This window comes from Neofelis nebulosa, chromosome 10, assembly GCF_028018385.1.
Source record: "Neofelis nebulosa isolate mNeoNeb1 chromosome 10, mNeoNeb1.pri, whole genome shotgun sequence".
NCBI classification, from domain to species: Eukaryota; Metazoa; Chordata; class Mammalia; order Carnivora; family Felidae; genus Neofelis; species Neofelis nebulosa.
Genome location: NC_080791.1, coordinates 82,794,944 through 82,808,369, shown reverse-complemented (window position 1 = coordinate 82,808,369; position 13,426 = coordinate 82,794,944). Strand labels below are relative to the sequence as shown.

Genomic DNA, 13,426 nt, shown 5'->3' with positions numbered 1-13,426 from the left:
AACTACAGTAAACTCTAGCTTTGCCATGAAGTAGCTATACATCTTTGGGAAAGACACTTAAAATCCCAGTGTCTTTAGGTTTCTCCAGGCTCTGAAAAGAAAAAGAAAGTCTAGAAGAAGATACCATCAATACCTACCTAACTGGTAAGATGACATATAATTACCTAAACGAAGACACTTTTGAGAGTAAAATATTTGCCAGTAATAATTTTGCCAGGACAACAGATTAAAATGTGCAGGGGTGCCTATCTTCAATGCTTAGATCATTCTAAAAAAAACAGTAAAGTAAATTGGATTTGAACCTACTTTTTGGCTATTTTATTGGGCCATACTATAAAGAAAATAGGTCTCAGTTGGGCAAGAAACCAGACCTGGACCATTAAAAACATATTTGTGAAGAAGTTAATTGATGGCAGCCAATGTGGAAGTCAAGACACTCAGTGTTGTGCTCTTAGTTTAATGTACCCTTTCAATAAGCTTCATGGTATTATGAAAATAATCATTCCAATAATATCGAATACTGTGAAAAAATAATATATACTAAGCCAAACTATTAAAATATTCAAACATATAACTTTAAAGTTATATGAATACACTGCACAAGGGAAATCCCTGCAATGAATGTGAACATTTCCCTGCCCAGAACACTACAACTTACTTCCAGCAGAGTGGGCAGAAACAAGACACAAGTATGCTTTGAATTTTTGCTACCAGCAATCATGCTGAGTCCCATCCTCTGATCAAGTCCTCAGAAAAGCTATCCTGCTATTTGAAGAATAATATGGAGAAAATATTCCAATAAAAATTGAAAAGAAGAGAGAGATAAGTTATGAGGGATGTAAATGTGGTGAAAATACACAAGCACTGCTTTTTAACAAAAGTATGTTAATACAACTTAACCTTGCATTTCTGTCACTGTCAGCACAAAAGACATGGCTACACACTCTTTTCACCATTATAAACAGTAATGTGAAAACAATACTTGAAGTCATATTATTTGTATAGTTGTTAGGAGTACGTACTTATACTCTCAAGAATGAATAATTTCTTTTCCCAGTCTGTATACTTTTCTTATGCATCTATGAATAGGTAAAAATCTGCCATCTCACCGTATTTCAGTTTTAATATTGTTAGCGATTTAGGGGCCCCTGGGTGGCTCAGTCAGTTAAGGGTCCAACTCTTGATCTCAGCTCAGGTCATGATCTCACAGTTTGTGGTTTGAATCCCACATCAGGCTCTGTGCTGATGGCATGAAGCCTACTTAGGATTCTGTCTCTCCTTCTCTCTGTGCCCCCCTGCTTGTGCTCTATTTTCTCTCAAAATAAATAAGCTTTAAAAAGAAATTAAAAACGAAATTTCTAGGCGTTTGGCATAAACAAAAAAACTTCTCCAAGGCAAAGTATAAATTACCTTCTTGTTATGCTCAATATCAAGTCTTAATATCAAGTCTATAATCCTGCACTTAAAATATGATTACCTTATCCCAAGCCAGGAAAAGTCCCCATCAGTAATTAAAAAGAAAAATTCCTTATCATTAAAAATGTTCTTGAAAATGTGAGATGATGATAATAATTTACATGATTTTTTTTTAATATACAATGATTACACCATTGGAGATATACTGACAATCAAGGAAGTTTCCATAGAGGGAAAAAATTATTACCAGTCAAGTGTAACACAAAACAAAGTGGGAGATATGGGATTTATAAAACTATAAGTGAACCCCACCATATGTCCTGGGTTAATACATGACTGAAGCCATAGATTTTCATTTTTAAAATTCAAATATACATTGCTCATCAAATATAAATCATGACATCCAGGCCTTGTGAGTCAACCAGCACTACAATTGAAAAGGGAGCCAATCAGTCTCTCCCTTTTCCTGGGTCATTAACTTGATATAGGACCACATTTTTTAATTTGTACGAGTTGATGATAAAATTAGGAGATTGGACAAGAACAATGCACAAGAACCAATATATCTGCATGTTAAAAAACAATCTTTCTATGAGTCTGATCTGTGTGTGTGTGTGTGTGTGTGTGTGTGTTCATATGTTTAGGTCATGTTCCAAACATACATGGAACTCTTTCTTTGAGATTACCTGATATAATTTATCTAAAACACAAAACCCATATTTGATACTAAGAGTTTATTCTGCTAATGTCAGTTTTCACCTGTATAACCCTGGTCAAATTTTAACTCTCTGAGCCCCAGCTGTTTCATCTAAGAAAGGGAGATAGAATGTCTCCCTGTTTACTTTACAGAGATTTATAAAAATTATGTTATTTCTTCCTTATGACCACAAAGTAGATGTTATTAGATTTGTACATACACAGAAACTAAGATTACATTAAGCTAGTCAGTGGCAAATGCGGGAACTGAATACAGAAACTTGAATACAATTTGTGTTTTTTCTCGCACTACTCTGCCTCTGCATTAAATCAGTGAAGGCTGTATTTGCCCACTACTTCATGTTTACAAGCATTAACGTTTTCCTTCTTGGTCTAACAAAAGCTCTGTTAGTGAGTATGGACAAGTGGCGTTATTCCCATATTTGCAAATAGAAAAAAAACTCAAGGTGCAGAGAGATGATGTGACTTGATTTCTTAGATAATATTACTAGCAAGTGAGGGAAAGAGAACTCTAAGCCATGTGTCACCAACTCTAAATTCTGTGCTTTTCTGAAAGAAAGAAAGAAAGAAAGAAAGAAAGAAAGAAAGAAAGAAAGAAAGAAAGAAAGAAAAAAAGAGAAGGAGGAGGGGTGAGCAAACAAAAGAAATTTTAGAAAGTGGATGGCACAGAAACAATCACAGCAGAGATAGCTTTACAAAAATTATACAAGAAAACTTTACTTGTTTTATAGAGCACTCATTCCCACTGGAATTTAGGCTCTTGGAAACCATGTCTTAATCTTTGTTGTATCAGGGTAATTCTTGAGATATGTGTGTTTCTCTCTTTTTTTCCTTTGTCCTCCCTCCTTCTCCTCTTTCAAACAGGCACCTAAGGATTCAGAGCTTTACAATGTATGTTCCTTGAGGATTTTTGCATGGCACAAAGAAAAAAGTACCTTTCCTATAGTCTGAAGACAACTACTTTCCTGTCAGTAGTTAAAAAAAAAAAAAAAAAAAGCTCAGAAAGAATGCTAGTTATCCTGGATAGGTTAGTGTCTTTAAGGAAAAGAGACAGAGAGAGACAGAGATTTCACTGAAATTGGCAGAAGAGCGATGGAAATGAATGAACAAATTCCAAGAAGGTGCAGGACCAATGAATGACTGACAGGGGATAAGATCTCAAAGCAGCTGTCTGTTTGAGGAACTGAGGGAGTGTGGTCCCTCAACACAGGGTTCTCAGTGCTACTAGAGATTTCCATACCACTATGTGGTACAGAAGAAGCAGAACCTTTGGTCCTCGAGGGCCTACACAGGTTATAACAAAAGGTATCTCAGGGGAAACAAAGGGTAGTATGAGGTGAACAATAAGATGCAGGGCCTCTGCACAGCTCTGGATGGTGTGTGGAGTCAAGAGAATGACTGAGATTGATGGTTTCTTAGCACAAGGACATTGAGGCTCAGAGTCAAAATGAAAGTGACTTAAAAAATAAACAAGCATTTGAGGGAAGATCCATGACTACAATTCTCCAACTTTTTTTCAAAGTTTATTTATTTATCTTGCGAGAAAGGGGGGTGGGCAGAGAGACAGGGAGAGAGAGGGAGGGAGGGAGGGAGGGAGGGAGGGAGAGAGAGAGAGAGAGAGAGAGAGAGAGAGAGAGAGAGAGAGAGAGAATGCCAAGCAGGCTCTGCACTGCCAGCGAAGATGCGGGGCTCAACCCCATGAGCCAAGAGATCATGAAGTGAGCCGAAATCAAGAATTGAATGTGAACTGACTGAACCACCCAGATGCCCCTTGCCTCAAATTTAATAGAGTAGCATCAGTGCACAGAGGTAGATGCATAGTAAATATTTAGTGATGCAATTTGAAAAAAAGAGCTCAGCCTCCCAAGGTAACAATGATAAAGATAGCAATACTCATTTGTGCATATTAATTCAGAAATACTCAAGATGGAAGATTCATTACCATAGGAGGACATAAAACAGTCACAGGATATCCAACTTTTGGATTTATTTAACATTAATATAATCCTAACATTACAAATTGATTCACTAATGAAAAAAACTTTTGCAAAACATTCATAATAATCTGATATTAATCGTATTATGTACCTCTAATGCACCATGTTCCTATTTGTTGACTAGTCTTCCTTTGCGTTTGAAATAAGAAATGAATATTTCTTATTTTAGGTTACCTCTTTTAATCAAATACAACTAAATGACATTTTATCCCCATGGTCTTCTAAATATAGAAATGATTAGGTTCTACCTTGCACCATGATGAGTCACACTTGAATAGTTGAGCTATAGCTGTGAATCTGATAATGAACAGGGTACAAATGCAGAATTTCAGAGCTGAAAGGGACATAACACACTATTTATTCCACCTCCTCATTTTACTTATGAGGAGACCAAGGACCAAAGAAGGTAGATGTTTACTAGTGGAGGGCAAAGCTAATACTAAAACTCAGATCCTATGCTCTTTCCACTTGATCTCATAATATTCTTGTACTGACATTATACAATAACACTGAAATAAACAATCAATTTTTGAAAAAGTATTTTTTCTTAATATGAAGATAGATATATGTAGGAACTTTGCATCTTAAGCCTCCAACACAGTTGAAAGCAACCACTGTTCTACTGTTCTAAATTGTTTTAAGACTTTATGAAGATAAATCCAATTGAATTAAATTCCAAAGACAATTATGTTATATATATGGCCTCATATAAATGTCCACCCATTATATGTAAGAGCAACTGGGGATAACTGACTTCTTGACAAGTTACAGTTTTCAAATTGATATTGAAATTAAGAGCAAAAAATTAAAATACTTAAAATCACAGCCTCATGGGTAGTTAGAGCTAGAATGACCCATAGAAATAATGCTAATTTAATCCCATTAGTGTATACTACTCTTTCTAGAGTATTCTTAGCATTCCTTTATACCTTTCAGAAATGATATCCTTTAAGACTCAGCTAACGCTGCTCTCTGAAGGGGGAGACTGACAGAAATCAAGGGATTTGCCCAAGATCATCCTGCAGACTAGATAATTAAATGATTTGTTTTTTCCAAACCAAGAATTCTAATCATTGAAATTTTCACACTGGAACACTGTTAAAATTGGACATGAAAACATTTTTAGCCATGAATAGCATGAGGGCAGATCTTTCAATTTCATTTTCCTAATGTTGATTAGTCATTTCCAATCTGTGCAAGATTTTTAATAGTAAGTTCTCATCCGAATTTGGAAACAATATGGCCTGATTTCACTTTAAAATTTCTTCCTATGAATATTTTCTTTTCTGGCAATTACTAATTTTGAATTTTTAGAATTGAAGTGTTTTACTAATTTTGAATTTTTAGAATTGAAGTGTTTTTGAAAGAATTTTAGTTAAGCTTCACCTATTTGCAACGGGCACCTATTTCGGTATTTTTTTAAATACTGAAACGTCTCAAGCATATACTTAACTTTCTGAATTTTTTTTCAGGAGGTAATTAAATTTAAATGTAGCATTAATTAATAATCTGTATATTTACTGAACACTCAGTACAGATAAGGCCACATGAGGTAATACAAAGATATTAAGCTATGGACCTTCAAATTTGGTAAGGAATTTAGACATGCATACAAATAACTACTAATAAAAAGAAATCAGCAATACAAGAAAAAGCATATTTTATAGGAGTGAAAAAAACATACTTATGTCAATCACTTGTGAGATGGACAGAATCAGGGTAGGTTACAATTCACTCAGCTGGGCCTCGAAGACTGGGCAGAAGTCCGAAAGCACCCTATCTTCTCACTCTCCTATATTCTCCAAATTCAATTAGCTACCAAGTCCTGTTGATTTTATCATATAAATATGTCTTAAATTTCTCCGCTCCCATTTTAAATTCAGGCCCCCTTATTTCCTTGTTTTACTACTGCAATAGGCTCACACTCATATCCGCACCTCTAATCTGAATTCTAATTTTTCTTCTACACTGTTAACAGGATATCCTTTCTGAAATAACATGTGACATTATTCTCCTCAAAAGCTCTCCAAAGGTTCAAGATAGAGTCCAAATTTCTAGGCATACTGGATAATATTCTTCAGATTCTGGCCTCTGCATTTCTGCCTAACGTTATCTCCCACCACTCACACATGAATTTTACAATGTATTCCTTAGCCATATGGTTATAAAACATAATAAAAGCACATGCAATTACCAAACATGCTGAACTGTCTCATGTCTTCTCTCCCTTTTTTCCTTGTTCCATCTCGCTCATTTTATTCTCAAACAATTACAAGGATTCTGGTATATCCACAGCTCTTTTCCAAAAGTTGGAAATACAACAGTAGGCCGAAACAGACATGGCCTCTGCTCTCATGTAATATTTAACTGGGGGCCTTAGTATCTTTAATATATTCTTCTTTCTTTCTCCTTTCCTCCCCTCTCCTCTCCTGTCCTCTCCTTTTCTTTCTTTTTCTTTCTTTCTTTCTTGCTTTTTTCTTTCTTTCCTTTCTTTGCTTGCTTTCTTTCCTTTCTTTGCTTGCTTTTCTTTCTTTCTTTCTCTCTTTCTTTCTTTCTTTCTTTCTTTCTTTCTTTCTTTCTTTCTTTCTTTCTTTCTTTCTTTCTTTCTTTCTTTCTTTCTTTCTAGAATACACCTCAGGAAGATGTCCTAAACATCTCTGTCCCCAATGCCAAATAATGAATGACACAGAATATAATCAATAAATATCTATTGAATAAATATATAAAGACAAAGAGAATTAAATGTTAGCAAAGGTGTAGACATAGGAAAGAATATGTTATATAGAGTTTGATTGGAATCCAGGATGTATTAATAGAAGAGAGGAGAAAGAAAAAGGGAGGAAAGAGAAACAAGGAGAAATTAAAACTTTCACTTATGTGCCAGATACTGTGTAATTTGTTGTGATATGTTCCCTCTCTCCGTCCTAATAGTAGCCCTATGAGACAAACTAGGAAATAATGCTGGAAGGTAGGGTGAAGCAACTGTGGCAATCCTAAAAGGCCAAGGTAAGTGATTCACATCACATTTGCTAGAAAATGAACAGCTTTTGAAGACTTCTAAAGTACATAAAATAATGTAACTGCCAAGAGTATTAGATGGGTGGCAGGTTGTGAGAATATAGTTGTGACTTGGTATAGAGCATGCACCCAGGCCAGAGGACACAAAGGCTGAGCTGTCAACAGAAATGGAGAGTAATTATGATAAATAACAACATACAATGCACTTATTGAGTGCTTATTTTATGAACCAAAAATGGTGCCAAACATTTGATCTGCATCATGTATTCATTTTATACATAGGCATAAGCACGCACACACACACACACACACACACACACACACACACACACACACACATTCAGTTAACTGAATGTGATTCTTACACATTCTAAGTTACTATTATTATTACTATTTTATAGAGAAACAGGAGATTTAAAAGAGGGTTAGGTGAATTGTCTGAGGCACAGCTGATGAATGTTGGAAACAGATTTCAAAAGCAATCCTGTCTCCTGAACCTAACAGCTTTGCCTTTCTATAGAGGTAGAATAGACTAATTAGATGTAGTGAGTGGAGAAGTGAGAGAAATAAAAAAATGATTACAAGGCATGCTATCTGGGTAACTAGGAGTACACAAAAGACAATATTTATTGTGCAATTATTATGTGCCACCATACATTATGCCACACACTTTAAAAACTTGACCTAATTTAATACTTAAAACAGATTGTACGGTACATAAAATAATTCCATTTCACAGATGAGTATATCAGAGCCATTTACTTAGGAAAACATAAATTGGCAGTGTAATTACAGATAGAGGCAGAAATAAGCATTTCCCTCTCCTCCCTTCCACCCTTCTACTCCACCCCCACCACCTCCCAATTAGTGTTAGAAAGGCCAACGAACAACTTCTTTTACTCCAGAAGAGAGAAAAACAGAAGTATGAGAAGATACAGGCAGCTTGACAGGGAGAACAAAGATTTAAGAACTCCACGTGGGAATAGAGTAACTCTTTGTAGTAAACTGGAAACAGTGAAGTGAGGGGCCATACTGAGCAGAGATTCTGAAGAGAGTAATAATAATAAAAAGCTGGAAACCCAAAAACATAAGACCAATTATAACAGCATTAATGCATAGTGGGAGGAAGAAGTTTGATTTCCTAAAATACTTAAAGAACACTAAGTTCTAACTATATTTTTAAAGCTCATCCTAGTCAAAAACATTGATACATTAAAAAAAAAGTAAGATAAATTACTTTTATTATATATCCAAATTGTATTATGTAGCCTTTGGAAGTATTGTGCCCCCAATACAGTGTAACGTGGCACACATTAAACCAAATGCAACAGAAGAGAGCCCCTTGATGTAATTAGTGAGGCAAATGTTAAAAGGGAGATGAGCTAGTTATTTGGACATGATATAATAAATATAATGGATATTTTGAATAAAAAAAAATCACTAGAAGAAGTTACCTGCTTTACAGTGTCACTGGAATATTTATAATTGCTAAGCAAACTATTGTTGTACCATTGTGTATTGAATCATACAAGACTATCACTGACTTCTCTCAGACTTTACTTATGTATCTGTCTAATCTACTGACAGGTAGACATTTATCACACCGAAGAATCTGAAGACCCAAAATAAATTAGAACATATAACTGTGAACATAGAAGGCTACCAACCTTATAGTCAGCTAACATTCTGAACAAACATTTTTTCTACCAAACTCCTTGATTTATTATTGTCTTGTCAAGCTCCGTTGAGTATCTGTCTGCTACACTCTTATTTTGTTTTATTTGTAACTATTACATGGGCTTATGTAAAAGCAAAAAAAAAAAAAAAAAAGTCTCAAAAGGACATAAAAGTTATACCACAAACAAAACAATCAATGCACTGCAATAAATTTATCTCTTTTCCCATTTTATCAAGAGTATTGGTGTTACTATAACTCATTCTGCAAACATTTCATCTTGTAGCTTAAATTCCATCCTATTCACAATAGAAACCTTTACTTGTCATAACAAAACTTATTTTTCTCTTGTTCATAAAGTATGTTCTTCAGTTATATTAAATTAAATAATTATAGTATTCATCTTTCTCCAGTGATAAGTAGGTTTGCTCTTATCTGTAACATGGATGGGTTTCAGTCATAAGTCCCAACTATGTACAATGGACTCCCACTTGATCTGCTTGCAGATACATACAATGCATGAATTAACAAAAATAGCTAAAAATAATATGGCATGGGTGGTCACAATAAGCTTAATTTCACAGACGTTTCTGGCCCAGACAATGCCAATCTGTTAGCATCTTTTTAATAAGAAAAAAAGTTTTTATCTACACCATCAAGAAACTCATATGACATATTCTGGACACACTTTCTCTGAGAATGTCAGACAAATATTTTCTTATAAATATTATTAAATATATAGATGGTTTACAGTATTTGCAAAAAATAATGTGAAAATAATGGCATATTGAGCTCTTTAATCAGTGTGCTCAGCAAATGCTCTTTTCAATATTATTATTATTATTATTATTATTATTATTATTATTATTTTGGTCAGAGGGGCAAATGTCATTTTACTGATGGCACTTTCAATGTGGTTCTAGTACTAAATTTTTATCAGCATTAAAATAAAACCAATAATGGTAACATTTTCTACTACTTAGCCTTCAGATAACAACTTTGTACAAATCAAAGCAGACCAATATATACATAAGTACTGGTGTCCAATCTACTGTGCTATGTGCACACACAAGAAGGCATATGTGTATGCACATGCATGCATACATATAAAAACAGATGAGTACAAACTGCCAATGTACTTGACTTGTTTAAATATGTGACTCAAGGTTGGACAAGTTTCATACTCAGAATAGGGTACACTACACTACCACGAAACCCTTGTGTGAAGTAGATGTTGGAAAGTAAAATTTAAAGAGAAAGAGTTTCATAGGTTAGTAAGAAGGAAAATCATTAATTATTTTGAAAATAATTCAAAATAATCAGAAGAAACAGGTTCAATAAAATATCTAAATACTTTTAGAACTGCCTTTGTGACTTTCAAGTACTATATGACTTGAAAAATAAGACATAAATGAGGCAGCAGGGTGTAAAAGAAGGAGACTGAAGGTTACAATATCTAGTTTCTGGTCCAGAATCTATTATTTAACTGCCATAAAAGTTGGGCAAGTTACTTCTCTAAACCTCAATTTCCTCATATGCAAATGGAGATAAGTATATGTCCTACTCCACATCACCAGGTTATTGGGATATGGAAATAAGACAATATACATAAAGGAATTTTGAAAATGGTATAGTGCTATTTAATAATACTATTAATATAATGCACTTTAAGGTTAAGCATCAATTAAGTGTCTGACTCTTAATTTCGGCTCAGGTCATAATCTCACGGTTCCTGAGACTGAGTGCTGCATTGGGCTCTGCTTGGTATTTTCTCTCTCTGCCCCTCCCCAGCTCATGTGCTTTCTCTCTCTAAAAATAAATAAACATTTTAAAAATGTACTTTAAGAAAATAATTATTCACAAAAGACTCAAATTCCATAATAATTTATACTAAATACAAAAGTAATTTAGCAGACCAAAAAAAAAAAAAACCCACTTTTTTTGGCTTCTGAATCTGAAGAAACACTAACAGAACATTCAGTTGGCAGATGGTCTTTAAAAGGAGACTCTCTGTAATAAAGGGAAAAAGTCATGATTCATTTGATGTGATTGGCTTCTTTTTATGTAGCATCGAGAATGAAACTGTTTAACAGCTGTAACCAATGGTACTCATCTATCCACCCAATCTTGTCTGATTGTGGTTTGATAGTATTGCATTGTCACACTAGGAAAGCTAAAGAAACAAAATGGCTTTAGTTTTCATGAAGATTGGCCTTATTAATGGACAGCTTTCCTAACAAGCGATTATTAACTTTTATCAGGTGTTAACATCTGTTTCAGGAACATGGCAGTATGTTTACACGTCAAAATTTTTGTTTAATTCTATGATATTTCTAAACTGATTTGTTTAAATAAATTCAGCAAATAAAAGAAGCCTCTCCATAATGTAATGCTTCTAGAGGGAGAAATTTCAAAAACTTTTAAATGCAACAAAAATCACTAATGATACATCTGAAATAAGACAATTTCATAATTAGTCTGTCTTTGGTATGCTTAAAACTAAGAAAATGTCTTTGAGTTATCTTTTAATTCAGCCCAAATTAAAAAAGCAAAACAGTTTACTAGATGATCTTTAAATCCTTTTTCTTTATATTTTTAATTTTTTTATTTGAGTATAGTTGACACAAATGTTACACAGTTCCAGGTGTACCACATAACTAGTCAACAACGCCAAACATTATGCTATGCTCACAAGTGTAGCTACCATCTATCACTATACAGTACTATTACAATACCGTTGACTATGTTCCCTATGCTGTTCCTTTTATTCTTGTGACTTACTCATTCCATAGCTGGAAGCCTGTATCTCTCACTCCCCTTCTTCCATTTTGCCCATTCCTCTACCCCTTTCCCTCTGGCAACCAACAATTTGTTCTCTGTAAGTACTCACTCTTTAAAAATATTTTTCCATGAATATTATTTTATATATAGACTTCTGAGTCATATAAATTTTACATAGTCAAAACATCAATTTAAATTAAAAAAAAACAAACCCCCAAATTGGAAACATTTGTTGGTATTCTCAAATAAATAACCTAACCATGCAGAAAAAAATTATTCCAAGTGACTTTTGAGTAAAATAAAAAATATTTTAATTAAAAAATTTTATTAGTGTTTATTTATTTTTGAGAGAGAGACAGAGCACAAGCAGGGGAGGGACAGAGAGAGACAGGGAGACATAGAAATCTGAAGTAGTCTCCAGGCTCCAAGCTGTCACCACAGAGCCTGACGCAGGACTCAAACTCACCAACTGTGAGATCATGATGTGAGCCAAAGTTGGATGCTTAACTAACTGAGCCACTCAGGCGCCCCTAAAAAATATTTTTTAATGTAAGAATTATTACTTTTCTTTTTCAGATAGTAATAGCTTTAAAAAATTTTATTATTGCCCTTTAAAATTTTATCACACTGCTGGTCATATTTTAGAGTGGATAAACAATTCCATCTAGGACAATGAATTGGGCAGTGGGGCAAATTTAACTGCACTAGTACTCTGACATAGTACTAGGAACAAAGAATTCAAAATTTCTCAATTCTTAACTGACCCGGAAGACTTTATACAATTTTCAAATTGGCCAGTTTACTCAAAGTAAGCACTATTCATATGAAAATCAATTAGCTAATTATCTCGACAGTAAAGAAAAATTATATACTTATTGTATAAATTCTGTATGCAGAATACAGAATTTTAGAGTATAAATTTTGTGTGGAAATATAAGAATTATTAAAATAATTCCTAGTTCCTAATGAACATTCAATCTACTTGCAGAGACCAAACATATCTATAGAATGATTAAATAAGAAGAAAGAAAATTCCAGGCATGCTAAACACCAGTATACAATTAATGGCAGAATTAATAACGAGTAAACTATGTTTTACAGAAGCAAATAATACGCCATGCAGTCATTGTCTCAAAAGTCCCCTTTATTAAAAAATCATGGCCCAAGTCAAGCCTGGATTATAATTAACTAAGTATAATAGAGGGGAAAAAATATGCCCCCAGGGTACAGAAAAAATCTAAAACAAAGATATTATCCTTGAATCATTCATTGATTTAATTGTTTGAAATACAAGATTTGTAATAAGAAATAGAATAGACCAGGTTGAATGTTAGATTGTTTAACCTTTGTAAGTCTGCTCCTTAGTTATAAAATGGAGTCAAAAACACTGCCTTACAGATTAAGTGAATTTTGTGTTTACATATAAAGTGCTTAACTTCCAGAAACACAGTGAGCGTTCAAATAATAACAATCACAATGACAACGATAATAATTATAAAACCTACTACTTCCACTGACAAAAAGTAGAACAGACGAGAGTCCATGGCATGACAGGACTTGCACTAGGATAATAACAGATGGAGAGGAAAGGGTCCATATGAGAGAAATGACAGAAGGAATACCACCATAAAGAAGTACTCATAAGAACTAAAGCTCAGTTTGGATGTAAATACTACACTTGGAAAAAGGTTAACATTGTCACAACACTTTCAAAACTAATGATAGTGCTTACCAAAAGATGGTATCATGAAAGGAGATAATCTGTTTTTCAGGGAATTACCATGATCCTCTCAAATCCGGCCCTCTCAAAATCAGAAGCATG

The 13,426-nt window shown here is 34.0% G+C and overlaps 1 protein-coding gene across 6 annotated transcripts in view; it reads right to left on the bottom strand.

Annotated features, from left to right (window-relative positions):
- METTL15 (methyltransferase 15, mitochondrial 12S rRNA N4-cytidine) overlaps window positions 1-13,426 on the bottom strand; it is a 207,490-nt gene that overhangs the window by 124,522 nt on the left and 69,542 nt on the right. The window lies entirely within an intron of this gene.